Source organism: Osmia lignaria, unplaced genomic scaffold (assembly GCF_051020975.1).
Source record: "Osmia lignaria lignaria isolate PbOS001 unplaced genomic scaffold, iyOsmLign1 scaffold0030, whole genome shotgun sequence".
Taxonomy (NCBI): Eukaryota; Metazoa; Arthropoda; class Insecta; order Hymenoptera; family Megachilidae; genus Osmia; species Osmia lignaria.
Genome location: NW_027478171.1, coordinates 2,472,125 through 2,492,908, shown reverse-complemented (window position 1 = coordinate 2,492,908; position 20,784 = coordinate 2,472,125).

Here is a 20,784-nt window from a genome sequence, read left to right as displayed (position 1 = left end):
TTAAGTTTCCTACTTTTTATGTTCTATGATATTTTTTGATCAGATGCGTTGTTCTCGAGATATATCAAGATATTTAAAAGTTCCGAAGCCGCACCAACATAATAGAGATACAGAAACACCGTGGCCCCTTTCTTTGAGATAACTCTGCACTATTACGAGCTGCAAATGCCACTCCCAGCTTAGCTGTGCAGAAGAAGAACAACAAGAAGAAGAAATATCTCGAAATATGTCCGTCAGGCCCCTTCCCTTGAGATATATCTGCAAATATCTCGGAAACGAAGCGAGCTATGGCAAAATGTTAAGAGACCTTTTTTGTAGAGAATTAAGTTTCCTACTTTTTATGTTCTATGATATTTTTTGATCGGATGCGTAGTTCTCGAGATATATCAAGATATTTAAAAGTTCCGAAGCCGCACCAACATTATAGAGATACAGAAACACCGTGGCCCCTTTCTTTGAGATAACTCTGCACTATTGCGAGCTGCAAACGCCACTTCCAGCTTAGCTGTGCAGAAGAAGAACAACAAGAAGAAGAAATATCTGGAAATATGTCCGTCAGGCCCCTTCCCTTGAGATAAATCTGCAAATATCTCGGAAACGAAGCGAGCTACGGCAAAATGTTAAGAGACCTTTTTTGTAGAGAATTATATTTCCCACAATTTAGGTTCTATGATATTTTTTGATCAGAAGCGTAGTTTTCGAGATATATCGAGATATTTAAAAGATCCGAAGCCGCACCAACATAATAGAGATACAGAAACACCGTGGCCCCTTTCTTTGAGATAACTCTGCACCATTGCGAGCTGCAAATGCCACTTCCAGCTTAGCTGTGCAGACGAAGACCAACAAGAAGAAGAAATATCTCGAAATATGTCCGTTAGGCCGCTTCCCTTGAGATAAATGTGCAAATATCTCGGAAACGAAGCGAGCTATGGCAAAATGTTGAGCGACCTTTTTTGTAGAGAATTAAGTTTCCTACTTTTTATGTTCTATGATATTTTTTGATCAGATGCGTAGTTCTCGAGATATATCAAGATATTTAAAAGTTCCGAAGCCGCACCAACATAATAGAGATACAGAAACACCGTGGCCTCTTTCTTTGAGATAACTCTGCACTATTCCGAGCTGCAAATGCCACTTCCCGCTTAGCTGTGCAGAAGAAGACCAACAAGAAGAAGAAATATCTCAAAATATGTCCGTCAGGCCCCTTCCCTTGAGATAAATCTGCAAATATCTCGGAAACGAAGCGAGCTATGGCAAAATGTTAAGAGACCTTATTTGTAGAGAATTAAGTTTCCTACTTTTTATGTAGTATGATATTTTTTGATCAGATGCGTAGTTCTCGAGATATATCAAGATATTTAAAAGTTCCGAAGCCGCACCAACATAATAGAGATACAGAAACACCGTGGCCCCTTTCTTTGAGATAACTCTGCACTATTGCGCGCTGCAAATGCCACTTCCAGCTTAGCTGTGCAGAAGAAGAACAACAAGAAGAAGAAATATCTCGAAATATGTCCGTCAGGCCCCTTCCCTTGAGATAAATCTGCAAATATCTCGGAAACGAAGCGAGCTATGGCAAAATGTTAAGAGACGTTTTTTGTAGAGAATTAAGTTTCCTACTTTTTATGTTCTATGATATTTTTCGATCAGAGGCGTAGTTCTCGAGATATATCAAGATATTTAAAAGTTCCGAAGCCGCACCAACATAATAGAGATACAGAAACACCGTGGCCCCTTTCTTTGAGATAACTCTGCACTATTGCGAGCTGTAAATGCCACTTCCAGCTTAGCTGTGCAGAAGAAGAACAACAAGAAGAAGAAATATCTCGAAATATGTCCGTCAGGCCCCTTCCCTTGAGATATATCTGCAAATATCTCGGAAACGAAGCGAGCTATGGCAAAATGTTAAGAGACCTTTTTTGTAGAGAATTATGTTTCCTACAATTTATGTTCTATGATATTTTTTGATCAGAAGCGTAGTTTTCGAGATATATCGAGATATTTAAAAGTTCCGAAGCCGCACCAACATAATAGAGATACAGAAACACCGTGGCCCCTTTCTTTGAGATAACTCTGCACCAGTGCTAGCCGCAAATGCCACTTCCAGCTTAGCTGTGCAGAAGAAGAACAACAAGAAGAAGAAATATCTCGAAATATGTCCGTCAGGCCCCTTCCCTTGAGATAAATATGCAAATATCTCGGAAACGAAGCGAGCTATGGCAAAATGTTAAGAGACCTTTTTTGTAGAGAATTAAGTTTCCTACTTTTTATGTTCTATGATATTTTTTGATCAGATGCGTTGTTCTCGAGATATATCAAGATATTTAAAAGTTCCGAAGCCGCACCAACATAATAGAGATACAGAAACACCGTGGCCCCTTTCTTTGAGATAACTCTGCACTATTACGAGCTGCAAATGCCACTCCCAGCTTAGCTGTGCAGAAGAAGAACAACAAGAAGAAGAAATATCTCGAAATATGTCCGTCAGGCCCCTTCCCTTGAGATATATCTGCAAATATCTCGGAAACGAAGCGAGCTATGGCAAAATGTTAAGAGACCTTTTTTGTAGAGAATTAAGTTTCCTACTTTTTATGTTCTATGATATTTTTTGATCGGATGCGTAGTTCTCGAGATATATCAAGATATTTAAAAGTTCCGAAGCCGCACCAACATTATAGAGATACAGAAACACCGTGGCCCCTTTCTTTGAGATAACTCTGCACTATTGCGAGCTGCAAACGCCACTTCCAGCTTAGCTGTGCAGAAGAAGAACAACAAGAAGAAGAAATATCTGGAAATATGTCCGTCAGGCCCCTTCCCTTGAGATAAATCTGCAAATATCTCGGAAACGAAGCGAGCTACGGCAAAATGTTAAGAGACCTTTTTTGTAGAGAATTATATTTCCCACAATTTAGGTTCTATGATATTTTTTGATCAGAAGCGTAGTTTTCGAGATATATCGAGATATTTAAAAGATCCGAAGCCGCACCAACATAATAGAGATACAGAAACACCGTGGCCCCTTTCTTTGAGATAACTCTGCACCATTGCGAGCTGCAAATGCCACTTCCAGCTTAGCTGTGCAGACGAAGACCAACAAGAAGAAGAAATATCTCGAAATATGTCCGTTAGGCCGCTTCCCTTGAGATAAATGTGCAAATATCTCGGAAACGAAGCGAGCTATGGCAAAATGTTGAGCGACCTTTTTTGTAGAGAATTAAGTTTCCTACTTTTTATGTTCTATGATATTTTTTGATCAGATGCGTAGTTCTCGAGATATATCAAGATATTTAAAAGTTCCGAAGCCGCACCAACATAATAGAGATACAGAAACACCGTGGCCTCTTTCTTTGAGATAACTCTGCACTATTCCGAGCTGCAAATGCCACTTCCCGCTTAGCTGTGCAGAAGAAGACCAACAAGAAGAAGAAATATCTCGAAATATGTCCGTCAGGCCCCTTCCCTTGAGATAAATCTGCAAATATCTCGGAAACGAAGCGAGCTATGGCAAAATGTTAAGAGACCTTATTTGTAGAGAATTAAGTTTCCTACTTTTTATGTAGTATGATATTTTTTGATCAGATGCGTAGTTCTCGAGATATATCAAGATATTTAAAAGTTCCGAAGCCGCACCAACATTATAGAGATACAGAAACACCGTGGCCCCTTTCTTTGAGATAACTCTGCACTATTGCGAGCTGCAAACGCCACTTCCAGCTTAGCTGTGCAGAAGAAGAACAACAAGAAGAAGAAATATCTGGAAATATGTCCGTCAGGCCCCTTCCCTTGAGATAAATCTGCAAATATCTCGGAAACGAAGCGAGCTACGGCAAAATGTTAAGAGACCTTTTTTGTAGAGAATTATATTTCCCACAATTTAGGTTCTATGATATTTTTTGATCAGAAGCGTAGTTTTCGAGATATATCGAGATATTTAAAAGATCCGAAGCCGCACCAACATAATAGAGATACAGAAACACCGTGGCCCCTTTCTTTGAGATAACTCTGCACCATTGCGAGCTGCAAATGCCACTTCCAGCTTAGCTGTGCAGACGAAGACCAACAAGAAGAAGAAATATCTCGAAATATGTCCGTTAGGCCGCTTCCCTTGAGATAAATGTGCAAATATCTCGGAAACGAAGCGAGCTATGGCAAAATGTTGAGCGACCTTTTTTGTAGAGAATTAAGTTTCCTACTTTTTATGTTCTATGATATTTTTTGATCAGATGCGTAGTTCTCGAGATATATCAAGATATTTAAAAGTTCCGAAGCCGCACCAACATAATAGAGATACAGAAACACCGTGGCCTCTTTCTTTGAGATAACTCTGCACTATTCCGAGCTGCAAATGCCACTTCCCGCTTAGCTGTGCAGAAGAAGACCAACAAGAAGAAGAAATATCTCGAAATATGTCCGTCAGGCCCCTTCCCTTGAGATAAATCTGCAAATATCTCGGAAACGAAGCGAGCTATGGCAAAATGTTAAGAGACCTTATTTGTAGAGAATTAAGTTTCCTACTTTTTATGTAGTATGATATTTTTTGATCAGATGCGTAGTTCTCGAGATATATCAAGATATTTAAAAGTTCCGAAGCCGCACCAACATAATAGAGATACAGAAACACCGTGGCCCCTTTCTTTGAGATAACTCTGCACTATTGCGCGCTGCAAATGCCACTTCCAGCTTAGCTGTGCAGAAGAAGAACAACAAGAAGAAGAAATATCTCGAAATATGTCCGTCAGGCCCCTTCCCTTGAGATAAATCTGCAAATATCTCGGAAACGAAGCGAGCTATGGCAAAATGTTAAGAGACGTTTTTTGTAGAGAATTAAGTTTCCTACTTTTTACGTTCTATGATATTTTTCGATCAGAGGCGTAGTTCTCGAGATATATCAAGATATTTAAAAGTTCCGAAGCCGCACCAACATAATAGAGATACAGAAACACCGTGGCCCCTTTCTTTGAGATAACTCTGCACTATTGCGAGCTGTAAATGCCACTTCCAGCTTAGCTGTGCAGAAGAAGAACAACAAGAAGAAGAAATATCTCGAAATATGTCCGTCAGGCCCCTTCCCTTGAGATATATCTGCAAATATCTCGGAAACGAAGCGAGCTATGGCAAAATGTTAAGAGACCTTTTTTGTAGAGAATTATGTTTCCTACAATTTATGTTCTATGATATTTTTTGATCAGAAGCGTAGTTTTCGAGATATATCGAGATATTTAAAAGTTCCGAAGCCGCACCAACATAATAGAGATACAGAAACACCGTGGCCCCTTTCTTTGAGATAACTCTGCACTAGTGCGAGCCGCAAATGCCACTTCCAGCTTAGCTGTGCAGAAGAAGAACAACAAGAAGAAGAAATATCTCGAAATATGTCCGTCAGGCCCCTTCCCTTGAGATAAATATGCAAATATCTCGGAAACGAAGCGAGCTATGGCAAAATGTTAAGAGACCTTTTTTGTAGAGAATTAAGTTTCCTACTTTTTATGTTCTATGATATTTTTTGATCAGATGCGTTGTTCTCGAGATATATCAAGATATTTAAAAGTTCCGAAGCCGCACCAACATAATAGAGATACAGAAACACCGTGGCCCCTTTCTTTGAGATAACTCTGCACTATTACGAGCTGCAAATGCCACTCCCAGCTTAGCTGTGCAGAAGAAGAACAACAAGAAGAAGAAATATCTCGAAATATGTCCGTCAGGCCCCTTCCCTTGAGATATATCTGCAAATATCTCGGAAACGAAGCGAGCTATGGCAAAATGTTAAGAGACCTTTTTTGTAGAGAATTAAGTTTCCTACTTTTTATGTTCTATGATATTTTTTGATCGGATGCGTAGTTCTCGAGATATATCAAGATATTTAAAAGTTCCGAAGCCGCACCAACATTATAGAGATACAGAAACACCGTGGCCCCTTTCTTTGAGATAACTCTGCACTATTGCGAGCTGCAAACGCCACTTCCAGCTTAGCTGTGCAGAAGAAGAACAACAAGAAGAAGAAATATCTGGAAATATGTCCGTCAGGCCCCTTCCCTTGAGATAAATCTGCAAATATCTCGGAAACGAAGCGAGCTACGGCAAAATGTTAAGAGACCTTTTTTGTAGAGAATTATATTTCCCACAATTTAGGTTCTATGATATTTTTTGATCAGAAGCGTAGTTTTCGAGATATATCGAGATATTTAAAAGATCCGAAGCCGCACCAACATAATAGAGATACAGAAACACCGTGGCCCCTTTCTTTGAGATAACTCTGCACCATTGCGAGCTGCAAATGCCACTTCCAGCTTAGCTGTGCAGACGAAGACCAACAAGAAGAAGAAATATCTCGAAATATGTCCGTTAGGCCGCTTCCCTTGAGATAAATGTGCAAATATCTCGGAAACGAAGCGAGCTATGGCAAAATGTTGAGCGACCTTTTTTGTAGAGAATTAAGTTTCCTACTTTTTATGTTCTATGATATTTTTTGATCAGATGCGTAGTTCTCGAGATATATCAAGATATTTAAAAGTTCCGAAGCCGCACCAACATAATAGAGATACAGAAACACCGTGGCCTCTTTCTTTGAGATAACTCTGCACTATTCCGAGCTGCAAATGCCACTTCCCGCTTAGCTGTGCAGAAGAAGACCAACAAGAAGAAGAAATATCTCGAAATATGTCCGTCAGGCCCCTTCCCTTGAGATAAATCTGCAAATATCTCGGAAACGAAGCGAGCTATGGCAAAATGTTAAGAGACCTTATTTGTAGAGAATTAAGTTTCCTACTTTTTATGTAGTATGATATTTTTTGATCAGATGCGTAGTTCTCGAGATATATCAAGATATTTAAAAGTTCCGAAGCCGCACCAACATAATAGAGATACAGAAACACCGTGGCCCCTTTCTTTGAGATAACTCTGCACTATTGCGCGCTGCAAATGCCACTTCCAGCTTAGCTGTGCAGAAGAAGAACAACAAGAAGAAGAAATATCTCGAAATATGTCCGTCAGGCCCCTTCCCTTGAGATAAATCTGCAAATATCTCGGAAACGAAGCGAGCTATGGCAAAATGTTAAGAGACGTTTTTTGTAGAGAATTAAGTTTCCTACTTTTTATGTTCTATGATATTTTTCGATCAGAGGCGTAGTTCTCGAGATATATCAAGATATTTAAAAGTTCCGAAGCCGCACCAACATAATAGAGATACAGAAACACCGTGGCCCCTTTCTTTGAGATAACTCTGCACTATTGCGAGCTGTAAATGCCACTTCCAGCTTAGCTGTGCAGAAGAAGAACAACAAGAAGAAGAAATATCTCGAAATATGTCCGTCAGGCCCCTTCCCTTGAGATATATCTGCAAATATCTCGGAAACGAAGCGAGCTATGGCAAAATGTTAAGAGACCTTTTTTGTAGAGAATTATGTTTCCTACAATTTATGTTCTATGATATTTTTTGATCAGAAGCGTAGTTTTCGAGATATATCGAGATATTTAAAAGTTCCGAAGCCGCACCAACATAATAGAGATACAGAAACACCGTGGCCCCTTTCTTTGAGATAACTCTGCACTAGTGCGAGCCGCAAATGCCACTTCCAGCTTAGCTGTGCAGAAGAAGAACAACAAGAAGAAGAAATATCTCGAAATATGTCCGTCAGGCCCCTTCCCTTGAGATAAATATGCAAATATCTCGGAAACGAAGCGAGCTATGGCAAAATGTTAAGAGACCTTTTTTGTAGAGAATTAAGTTTCCTACTTTTTATGTTCTATGATATTTTTTGATCAGATGCGTTGTTCTCGAGATATATCAAGATATTTAAAAGTTCCGAAGCCGCACCAACATAATAGAGATACAGAAACACCGTGGCCCCTTTCTTTGAGATAACTCTGCACTATTGCGAGCTGCAAATGCCACTCCCAGCTTAGCTGTGCAGAAGAAGAACAACAAGAAGAAGAAATATCTCGAAATATGTCCGTCAGGCCCCTTCCCTTGAGATATATCTGCAAATATCTCGGAAACGAAGCGAGCTATGGCAAAATGTTAAGAGACCTTTTTTGTGGAGAATTAAGTTTCCTACTTTTTATGTTCTATGATATTTTTTGATCGGATGCGTAGTTCTCGAGATATATCAAGATATTTAAAAGTTCCGAAGCCGCACCAACATTATAGAGATACAGAAACACCGTGGCCCCTTTCTTTGAGATAACTCTGCACTATTGCGAGCTGCAAACGCCACTTCCAGCTTAGCTGTGCAGAAGAAGAACAACAAGAAGAAGAAATATCTGGAAATATGTCCGTCAGGCCCCTTCCCTTGAGATAAATCTGCAAATATCTCGGAAACGAAGCGAGCTACGGCAAAATGTTAAGAGACCTTTTTTGTAGAGAATTATATTTCCCACAATTTAGGTTCTATGATATTTTTTGATCAGAAGCGTAGTTTTCGAGATATATCGAGATATTTAAAAGATCCGAAGCCGCACCAACATAATAGAGATACAGAAACACCGTGGCCCCTTTCTTTGAGATAACTCTGCACCATTGCGAGCTGCAAATGCCACTTCCAGCTTAGCTGTGCAGACGAAGACCAACAAGAAGAAGAAATATCTCGAAATATGTCCGTTAGGCCGCTTCCCTTGAGATAAATGTGCAAATATCTCGGAAACGAAGCGAGCTATGGCAAAATGTTGAGGGACCTTTTTTGTAGAGAATTAAGTTTCCTACTTTTTATGTTCTATGATATTTTTTGATCAGATGCGTAGTTCTCGAGATATATCAAGATATTTAAAAGTTCCGAAGCCGCACCAACATAATAGAGATACAGAAACACCGTGGCCTCTTTCTTTGAGATAACTCTGCACTATTCCGAGCTGCAAATGCCACTTCCAGCTTAGCTGTGCAGAAGAAGACCAACAAGAAGAAGAAATATCTCGAAATATGTCCGTCAGGCCCCTTCCCTTGAGATAAATCTGCAAATATCTCGGAAACGAAGCGAGCTATGGCAAAATGTTAAGAGACCTTATTTGTAGAGAATTAAGTTTCCTACTTTTTATGTAGTATGATATTTTTTGATCAGATGCGTAGTTCTCGAGATATATCAAGATATTTAAAAGTTCCGAAGCCGCACCAACATAATATAGATACAGAAACACCGTGGCCCCTTTCTTTGAGACAACTCTGCACTATTGCGCGCTGCAAATGCCACTTCCAGCTTAGCTGTGCAGAAGAAGAACAACAAGAAGAAGAAATATCTCGAAATATGCCCGTCAGGCCCCTTCCATTGAGATAAATCTGCAAATATCTCGGACACGAAGCGAGCTATGGCAAAATGTTAAGACACCTTTTTTGTAGAGAATTAAGTTTCCTACTTTTTATGTTCGATGATATTTTTTGATCAGATGCGTAGTTCTCGAGATATATCAAGATATTTAAAAGTTCCGAAGCTGCACCCACATAATAGAGGTACAGAAACACCGTGGCCTCTTTCTTTGAGATAACTCTGCACTATTGCGAGCTGCAAATGCCACTTCCAGCTTATCTGTGCAGAAGAAGAACAACAAGAAGAAGAAACATCTCGAAATATGTCCGCCAGGCCCCTTCCCTTGAGATAAATCTGCAAATATCTCGGAAACGAAGCGAGCTATGGCAAAATGTTTAGAGACCTTTCTTGTAGAGAATTAAGTTTCCTACTTTTTATGTAGTATGATATTTTTTGATCAGATGCGTAGTTCTCGAGATATATCAAGATATTTAAAAGTTCCGAAGCCGCACCAACATAATAGAGATACAGAAACACCGTGGCCCCTTTCTTTGAGATAACTCTGCACTATTGCGCGCTGCAAATGCCACTTCCAGCTTAGCTGTGCAGAAGAAGAACAACAAGAAGAAGAAATATCTCGAAATATGTCCGTCAGGCCCCTTCCCTTGAGATAAATCTGCAAAGATCTCGGAAACGAAGCGAGCTATGGCAAAATGTTAAGAGACGTTTTTTGTAGCGAATTAAGTTTCCTACTTTTTATGTTCTATGATATTTTTCGATCAGAGGCGTAGTTCTCGAGATATATCAAGATATTTAAAAGTTCCGAAGCCGCACCAACATAATAGAGATACAGAAACACCGTGGCCCCTTTCTTTGAGATAACTCTGCACTATTGCGCGCTGCAAATGCCACTTCCAGCTTAGCTGTGCAGAAGAAGAACAACAAGAAGAAGAAATATCTCGAAATATGTCCGTCAGGCCCCTTCCCTTGAGATAAATCTGCAAATATCTCGGAAACGAAGCGAGCTATGGCAAAATGTTAAGAGACGTTTTTTGTAGAGAATTAAGTTTCCTACTTTTTATGTTCTATGATATTTTTCGATCAGAGGCGTAGTTCTCGAGATATATCAAGATATTTAAAAGTTCCGAAGCCGCACCAACATAATAGAGATACAGAAACACCGTGGCCCCTTTCTTTGAGATAACTCTGCACTATTGCGCGCTGCAAATGCCACTTCCAGCTTAGCTGTGCAGAAGAAGAACAACAAGAAGAAGAAATATCTCGAAATATGTCCGTCAGGCCCCTTCCCTTGAGATAAATCTGCAAATATCTCGGAAACGAAGCGAGCTACGGCAAAATGTTAAGAGACCTTTTTTGTAGAGAATTATATTTCCCACAATTTAGGTTCTATGATATTTTTTGATCAGAAGCGTAGTTTTCGAGATATATCGAGATATTTAAAAGATCCGAAGCCGCACCAACATAATAGAGATACAGAAACACCGTGGCTACTTTCTTTGAGATAACTCTGCACCATTGCGAGCTGCAAATGCCACTTCCAGCTTAGCTGTGCAGAAGAAGACCAACAAGAAGAAGAAATATCTCGAAATATGTCCGTCAGGCCCCTTCCCTTGAGATAAATCTGCAAATATCTCGGAAACGAAGCGAGCTATGGCAAAATGTTAAGAGACCTTATTTGTAGAGAATTAAGTTTCCTACTTTTTATGTTCTATGATATTATTTGATCAGATGCGTAGTTCTCGAGATATATCAAGATATTTAAAAGTTCCGAAGCCGCACCAACATAATAGAGATACAGAAACACCGTGGCCCCTTTCTTTCAGATAACTCTGCACTATTGCGAGCTGGAAATGCCACTTCCTGTTTAGCTGTGCAGAAGAAGAACAACAAGAAGAAGAAATATCCCGAAATATGTCCGTCAGGCCCCTTCCCTTGAGATAGATCTGCATATATCTCGGAAACGAAGCGAGCTATGGCAAAATGTTAAGAGACCTTTTTGGTAGAGAATGAAGTTTCCTACTTTTTATGTTCTATGATATTTTTTGATCAGATGCGTAGTTCTCGAGATATATCAAGATATTTAAAAGTTCCGAAGCCGCACCAACATAATAGAGATACAGAAACACCGTGGCCCCTTTCTTTGAGATAACTCTGCACTATTCCGATCTGCAAATGCCACTTCCAGCTTAGCTGTGCAGAAGAAGACCAACAAGAAGAAGAAATATCTCGAAATATGTCCGTCTGGCCCCTTCCCTTGAGATAAATCTGCAAATATCTCGGAAACGAAGCGAGCTATGGCAAAATGTTAAGAGACCTTATTTGTAGAGAATTAAGTTTCCTACTTTTTATGTTCTATGATATTTTTTGATCAGATGCGTAGTTCTCGAGATATATCAAGATATTTAAAAGTTCCGAAGCCGGACCAACATAATAGAGATACAGAAACACCGTGGCCCCTTTCTTTGAGATAACTCTGCACTATTGCGAGCTGCAAATGCCACTTCCAGCTTAGCTGTGCAGAAGAAGACCAACAAGAAGAAGAAATATCTCGAAATATGTCCGTCAGGCCCCTTCCCTTGAGATAAATCTGCAAATATCTCGGAAACGAAGCGAGCTATGGCAAAATGTTAAGAGACCTTATTTGTAGAGAATTAAGTTTCCTACTTTTTATGTTCTATGATATTATTTGATCAGATGCGTAGTTCTCGAGATATATCAAGATATTTAAAAGTTCCGAAGCCGCACCAACATAATAGAGATACAGAAACACCGTGGCCCCTTTCTTTCAGATAACTCTGCACTATTGCGAGCTGGAAATGCCACTTCCAGTTTAGCTGTGCAGAAGAAGAACAACAAGAAGAAGAAATATCCCGAAATATGTTCGTCAGGCCCCTTCCCTTGAGATAAATCTGCATATATCTCGGAAACGAAGCGAGCTATGGCAAAATGTTAAGAGACCTTTTTGGTAGAGAATGAAGTTTCCTACTTTTTATGTTCTATGATATTTTTTGATCGGATGCGTAGTTCTCGAGATATATCAAGATATTTAAAAGTTCCGAAGCCGCACCAACATAATAGAGATACAGAAACACCGTGGCCCCTTTCTTTGAGATAACTCTGCACTATTGCGAGCTGCAAATGCCACTTCCAGCTTAGCTGTGCAGAAGAAGAACAACAAGAAGAAGAAGTATCTGGAAATATGTCCGTCAGGCCCCTTCCCTTGAGATAAATCTGCAAATATCTCGGAAACGAAGCGAGCTACGGCAAAATGTTAAGAGACCTTTTTTGTAGAGAATTATATTTCCCACAATTTAGGTTCTATGATATTTTTTGATCAGAAGCGTAGTTTTCGAGATATATCAAGATATTTAAAAGTTCCGAAGCCGCACCAACATAATAGAGATACAGAAACACCGTGGCCCCTTTCTTTGAGATAACTCTGCACTATTCCGAGCTGCAAATGCCACTTCCAGCTTAGCTGTGCAGAAGAAGACCAACAAGAAGAAGAAATATCTCGAAATATGTCCGTCAGGCCCCTTCCCTTGAGATAAATCTGCAAATATCTCGGAAACGAAGCGAGCTATGGCAAAATGTTAAGAGACCCTATTTGTAGAGAATTAAGTTTCCTACTTTTTATGTTCTATGATATTTTTTGATCAGATGCGTAGTTCTCGAGATATATCAAGATATTTAAAAGTTCCGAAGCCGCACCAACATAATAGAGATACAGAAACACCGTGGCCCCTTTCTTTGAGATAACTCTGCACTATTGCGAGCTGCAAATGCCACTTCCAGCTTAGCTGTGCAGAAGAAGACCAACAAGAAGAAGAAATATCTCGAAATATGTCCGTCAGGCCCCTTCCCTTGAGATAAATCTGCAAATATCTCGGAAACGAAGCGAGCTATGGCAAAATGTTAAGAGACCTTATTTGTAGAGAATTAAGTTTCCTACTTTTTATGTTCTATGATATTATTTGATCAGATGCGTAGTTCTCGAGATATATCAAGATATTTAAAAGTTCCGAAGCCGCACCAACATAATAGAGATACAGAAACACCGTGGCCCCTTTCTTTCAGATAACTCTGCACTATTGCGAGCTGGAAATGCCACTTCCAGTTTAGCTGTGCAGAAGAAGAACAACAAGAAGAAGAAATATCCCGAAATATGTCCGTCAGGCCCCTTCCCTTGAGATAAATCTGCATATATCTCGGAAACGAAGCGAGCTATGGCAAAATGTTGAGAGACCTTTTTGGTAGAGAATGAAGTTTCCTACTTTTTATGTTCTATGATATTTTTTGATCGGATGCGTAGTTCTCGAGATATATCAAGATATTTAAAAGTTCCGAAGCCGCACCAACATAATAGAGATACAGAAACACCGTGGCCCCTTTCTTTGAGATAACTCTGCACTATTGCGAGCTGCAAATGCCACTTCCAGCTTAGCTGTGCAGAAGAAGAACAACAAGAAGAAGAAGTATCTGGAAATATGTCCGTCAGGCCCCTTCCCTTGAGATAAATCTGCAAATATCTCGGAAACGAAGCGAGCTACGGCAAAATGTTAAGAGACCTTTTTTGTAGAGAATTATATTTCCCACAATTTAGGTTCTATGATATTTTTTGATCAGAAGCGTAGTTTTCGAGATATATCGAGATATTTAAAAGATCCGAAGCCGCACCAACATAATAGAGATACAGAAACACCGTGGCCCCTTTCTTTGAGATAACTCTGCACCATTGCGAGCTGCAAATGCCACTTCCAGCTTAGCTGTGCAGAAGAAGACCAACAAGAAGAAGAAATATCTCGAAATATGTCCGTCAGGCCCCTTCCCTTGAGATAAATCTGCAAATATCTCGGAAACGAAGCGAGCTATGGCAAAATGTTAAGAGACCTTATTTGTAGAGAATTAAGTTTCCTACTTTTTATGTTCTATGATATTATTTGATCAGATGCGTAGTTCTCGAGATATATCAAGATATTTAAAAGTTCCGAAGCCGCACCAACATAATAGAGATACAGAAACACCGTGGCCCCTTTCTTTCAGATAACTCTGCACTATTGCGAGCTGGAAATGCCACTTCCTGTTTAGCTGTGCAGAAGAAGAACAACAAGAAGAAGAAATATCCCGAAATATGTCCGTCAGGCCCCTTCCCTTGAGATAGATCTGCATATATCTCGGAAACGAAGCGAGCTATGGCATAATGTTAAGAGACCTTTTTGGTAGAGAATGAAGTTTCCTACTTTTTATGTTCTATGATATTTTTTGATCAGATGCGTAGTTCTCGAGATATATCAAGATATTTAAAAGTTCCGAAGCCGCACCAACATAATAGAGATACAGAAACACCGTGGCCCCTTTCTTTGAGATAACTCTGCACTATTGCGAGCTGCAAATGCCACTTCCAGCTTAGCTGTGCAGAAGAAGACCAACAAGAAGAAGAAATATCTCGAAATATGTCCGTCAGGCCCCTTCCCTTGAGATAAATCTGCAAATATCTCGGAAACGAAGCGAGCTATGGCAAAATGTTAAGAGACCTTTTTGGTAGAGAATGAAGTTTCCTACTTTTTATGTTCTATGATATTTTTTGATCAGATGCGTAGTTCTCGAGATATATCAAGATATTTAAAAGTTCCGAAGCCGCACCAACATAATAGAGATACAGAAACACCGTGGATCCTTTCTTTCAGATAACTCTGCACTATTGCGAGCTGGAAATGCCACTTCCAGTTTAGCTGTGCAGAAGAAGAACAACAAGAAGAAGAAATATCCCGAAATATGTCCGTCAGGCCCCTTCCCTTGAGATAAATCTGCATATATCTCGGAAACGAAGCGAGCTATGGCAAAATGTTAAGAGACCTTTTTGGTAGAGAATGAAGTTTCCTACTTTTTATGTTCTATGATATTTTTTGATCGGATGCGTAGTTCTCGAGATATATCAAGATATTTAAAAGTTCCGAAGCCGCACCAACATAATAGAGATACAGAAACACCGTGGCCCCTTTCTTTGAGATAACTCTGCACTATTGCGAGCTGCAAATGCCACTTCCAGCTTAGCTGTGCAGAAGAAGAACAACAAGAAGAAGAAGTATCTGGAAATATGTCCGTCAGGCCCCTTCCCTTGAGATAAATCTGCAAATATCTCGGAAACGAAGCGAGCTACGGCAAAATGTTAAGAGACCTTTTTTGTAGAGAATTATATTTCCCACAATTTAGGTTCTATGATATTTTTTGATCAGAAGCGTAGTTTTCGAGATATATCGAGATATTTAAAAGATCCGAAGCCGCACCAACATAATAGAGATACAGAAACACCGTGGCCCCTTTCTTTGAGATAACTCTGCACCATTGCGAGCTGCAAATGCCACTTCCAGCTTAGCTGTGCAGAAGAAGAACAACAAGAAGAAGAAATATCTCGAAAAATGTCCGTCAGGCCCCTTCCCTTGAGATAAATCTGCAAATATCTCGGAAACGAAGCGAGCTATGGCAAAATGTTAAGAGACCTTATTTGTAGAGAATTAAGTTTCCTACTTTTTATGTTCTATGATATTTTTTGATCAGATGCGTAGTTCTCGAGATATATCAAGATATTTAAAAGTTCCGAAGCCGCACCAACATAATAGAGATACAGAAACACCGTGGCCCCTTTCTTTGAGATAACTCTGCGCTATTGCGAGCTGGAAATGCCACTTCCAGTTTAGCTGTGCAGAAGAAGAACAACAAGAAGAGGAAATATCTCGAAATATGTCCGTCAGGCCCCTTCCCTTGAGATAAATCTGCAAATATCTCGGAAACGAAGCGAGCTACGGCAAAATGTTAAGAGACCTTTTTTGTAGAGAATTATATTTCCCACAATTTAGGTTCTATGATATTTTTTGATCAGAAGCGTAGTTTTCGAGATATATCGAGATATTCAAAAGATCCGAAGCCGCACCAACATAATAGAGATACAGAAACACCGTGGCCCCTTTCTTTGAGATAACTCTGCACCATTGCGAGCTGCAAATGCCACTTCCAGCTTAGCTGTGCAGAAGAAGACCAACAAGAAGAAGAAATATCTCGAAATATGTCCGTCAGGCCCCTTCCCTTGAGATAAATCTGCAAATATCTCGGAAACGAAGCGAGCTATGGCAAAATGTTAAGAGACCTTATTTGTAGAGAATTAAGTTTCCTACTTTTTATGTTCTATGATATTATTTGATCAGATGCGTAGTTCTCGAGATATATCAAGATATTTAAAAGTTCCGAAGCCGCACCAACATAATAGAGATACAGAAACACCGTGGCCCCTTTCTTTCAGATAACTCTGCACTATTGCGAGCTGGAAATGCCACATCCTGTTTAGCTGTGCAGAAGAAGAACAACAAGAAGAAGAAATATCCCGAAATATGTCCGTCAGGCCCCTTCCCTTGAGATAAATCTGCATATATCTCGGAAACGAAGCGAGCTATGGCAAAATGTTAAGAGACCTTTTTTGTAGAGAATTATATTTCCCACAATTTAGGTTCTATGATATTTTTTGATCAGAAGCGTAGTTTTCGAGATATATCGAGATATTTAAAAGATCCGAAGCCGCACCAACATAATAGAGATACAGAAACACCGTGGCCCCTTTCTTTGAGATAACTCTGCACCATTGCGAGCTGCAAATGCCACTTCCAGCTTAGCTGTGCAGAAGAAGAACAACAAGAAGAAGAAATATCTCGAAAAATGTCCGTCAGGCCCCTTCCATTGAGATAAATCTGCAAATATCTCGGAAACGAAGCGAGCTATGGCAAAATGTTAAGAGACCTTATTTGTAGAGAATTAAGTTTCCTACTTTTTATGTTCTATGTTTTTTTTTGATCAGATGCGTAGTTCTCGAGATATATCAAGATATTTAAAAGTTCCGAAGCCGCACCAACATAATAGAGATACAGAAACACCGTGGCCCCTTTCTTTGAGATAACTCTGCGCTATTGCGAGCTGGAAATGCCACTTCCAGTTTAGCTGTGCAGAAGAAGAACAACAAGAAGAGGAAATATCTCGAAATATGTCCGTCAGGCCCCTTCCCTTGAGATATATCTGCAAATATCTCGGAAACGAAACGAGCTATGGCAAAATGTTAAGAGACCTTTTTTGTAGAGCATTATGTTTCCTACAATTTATGTTCTATGATATTTTTTGATCAGAAGCGTAGTTTTCGAGATATATCGAGATATTTAAAAGATCCGAAGCTGCACCAACATAATAGAGATACAGAAACACCGTGGCCCCTTTCTTTGAGATAACTCTGCACTAGTGCGAGCCGCAAATGCCGCTTCCAGCTTAGCTGTGCAGAAGAAGAACAACAAGAAGACGAAATATCTCGAAATATGTCCGTCAGGCCCCTTCCCTCGAGATAAATCTGCAAATATCTCGGAAACGAAGCGAGCTATGGCAAAATGTTAAGAGACCTTTTTTGTAGAGAATTTAGTTTCCTACTTTTTATGTTCTATGATATTTTTTGATCGGATGCGTAGTTCTCGAGATATATCAATATATTTAAAAGTTCCGAAGCCGCACCAACATTATAAAGATACAGAAACACCGTGGCCCCTTTCTTTGAGATAACTCTGCACTATTGCGAGCTGCAAACGCCACTTCCAGCTTAGCTGTGCAGAAGAAGAACAACAAGAAGAAGAAATATCCCGAAATATGTCCGTCAGGCCCCTTCCCTTGAGATAGATCTGCATATATCTCGGAAACGAAGCGAGCTATGGCAAAATGTTAAGAGACCTTTTTGGTAGAGAATGAAGTTTCCTACTTTTTATGTTCTATGATATTTTTTGATCAGATGCGTAGTTCTCGAGATATATCAAGATATTTAAAAGTTCCGAAGCCGCACCAACATAATAGAGATACAGAAACACCGTGGCCCCTTTCTTTGAGATAACTCTGCACTATTGCGAGCTGCAAATGCCACTTCCAGCTTAGCTGTGCAGAAGAAGACCAACAAGAAGAAGAAATATCTCGAAGTATGTCCGTCAGGCCCCTTCCCTTGAGATAAATCTGCAAATATCTCGGAAACGAAGCGAGCTATGGCAAAATGTTAAGAGACCTTATTTGTAGAGAATTAAGTTTCCTACTTTTTATGTTCTATGATATTATTTGATCAGATGCGTAGTTCTCGAGATATATCAAGATATTTAAAAGTTCCAAAGCCGCACCAACATAATAGAGATACAGAAACACCGTGGCCCCTATCTTTCAGATAACTCTGCACTATTGCGAGCTGGAAATGCCACTTCCTGTTTAGCTGTGCAGAAGAAGAACAACAAGAAGAAGAAATATCCCGAAATATGTCCGTCAGGCCCCTTCCCTTGAGATAAATCTGCATATATCTCGGAAACGAAGCGAGCTATGGCAAAATGTTAAGAGACCTTTTTGGTAGAGAATGAAGTTTCCTACTTTTTATGTTCTATGATATTTTTTGATCAGATGCGTAGTTCTCGAGATATATCAAGATATTTAAAAGTTCCGAAGCCGCACCAACATAATAGAGATACAGAAACACCGTGGCCCCTTTCTTTGAGATAACTCTGCGCTATTGCGAGCTGGAAATGCCACTTCCAGTTTAGCTGTGCAGAAGAAGAACAACAAGAAGAGGAAATATCTCGAAATATGTCCGTCAGGCCCCTTCCCTTGAGATATATCTGCAAATATCTCGGAAACGAAACGAGCTGTGGCAAAATGTTAAGAGACCTTTTTTGTAGAGAATTATGTTTCCTACAATTTATGTTCTATGATATTTTTTGATCAGAAGCGTAGTTTTCGAGATATATCGAGATATTTAAAAGATCCGAAGCTGCACCAACATAATAGAGATACAGAAACACCGTGGCCCCTTTCTTTGAGATAACTCTGCACTAGTGCGAGCCGCAAATGCCGCTTCCAGCTTAGCTGTGCAGAAGAAGAACAACAAGAAGAAGAAATATCTCGAAATATGTCCGTCAGGCCCCTTCCCTCGAGATAAATCTGCAAATATCTCGGAAACGAAGCGAGCTATGGCAAAATGTTAAGAGACCTTTTTTGTAGAGAATTAAGTTTCCTACTTTTTATGTTCTATGATATTTTTTGATCGGATGCGTAGTTCTCGAGATATATCAAGATATTTAAAAGTTCCGAAGCCGCACAAACATAATAGAGATACAGAAACACCGTGGCCCCTTTCTTTGAGATAACTCTGCACTATTGCGAGCTGCAAATGCCACTTCCAGCTTAGCTGTGCAGAAGAAGACCAACAAGAAGAAGAAATATCTCGAAATATGTCCGTCAGGCCCCTTCCCTTGAGATAAATCTGCAAATATCTCGGAAACGAAGCGAGCTATGGCAAAATGTTAAGAGACCTTATTTGTAGAGAATTAAGTTTCCTACTTTTTATGTTCTATGATATTATTTGATCAGATGCGTAGTTCTCGAGATATATCAAGATATTTAAAAGTTCCGAAGCCGCACCAACATAATAGAGATACAGAAACACCGTGGCCCCTTTCTTTCAGATAACTCTGCACTATTGCGAGCTGGAAATGCCACATCCTGTTTAGCTGTGCAGAAGAAGAACAACAAGAAGAAGAAATATCCCGAAATATGTCCGTCAGGCCCCTTCCCTTGAGATAAATCTGCATATATCTCGGAAACGAAGCGAGCTATGGCAAAATGTTAAGAGACCTTTTTTGTAGAGAATTATATTTCCCACAATTTAGGTTCTATGATATTTTTTGATCAGAAGCGTAGTTTTCGAGATATATCGAGATATTTAAAAGATCCGAAGCCGCACCAACATAATAGAGATACAGAAACACCGTGGCCCCTTTCTTTGAGATAACTCTGCACCATTGCGAGCTGCAAATGCCACTTCCAGCTTAGCTGTGCAGAAGAAGAACAACAAGAAGAAGAAATATCTCGAAAAATGTCCGTCAGGCCCCTTCCCTTGAGATAAATCTGCAAATATCTCGGAAACGAAGCGAGCTATGGCAAAATGTTAAGAGACCTTATTTGTAGAGAATTAAGTTTCCTACTTTTTATGTTCTATGTTTTTTTTTGATCAGATGCGTAGTTCTCGAGATATATCAAGATATTTAAAAGTTCCGAAGCCGCACCAACATAATAGAGATACAGAAACACCGTGGCCCCTTTCTTTGAGATAACTCTGCGCTATTGCGAGCTGGAAATGCCACTTCCAGTTTAGCTGTGCAGAAGAAGAACAACAAGAAGAGGAAATATCTCGAAATATGTCCGTCAGGCCCCTTCCCTTGAGATATATCTGCAAATATCTCGGAAACGAAACGAGCTATGGCAAAATGTTAAGAGACCTTTTTTGTAGAGCATTATGTTTCCTACAATTTATGTTCTATGATATTTTTTGATCAGAAGCGTAGTTTTCGAGATATATCGAGATATTTAAAAGATCCGAAGCTGCACCAACATAATAGAGATACAGAAACACCGTGGCCCCTTTCTTTGAGATAACTCTGCACTAGTGCGAGCCGCAAATGCCGCTTCC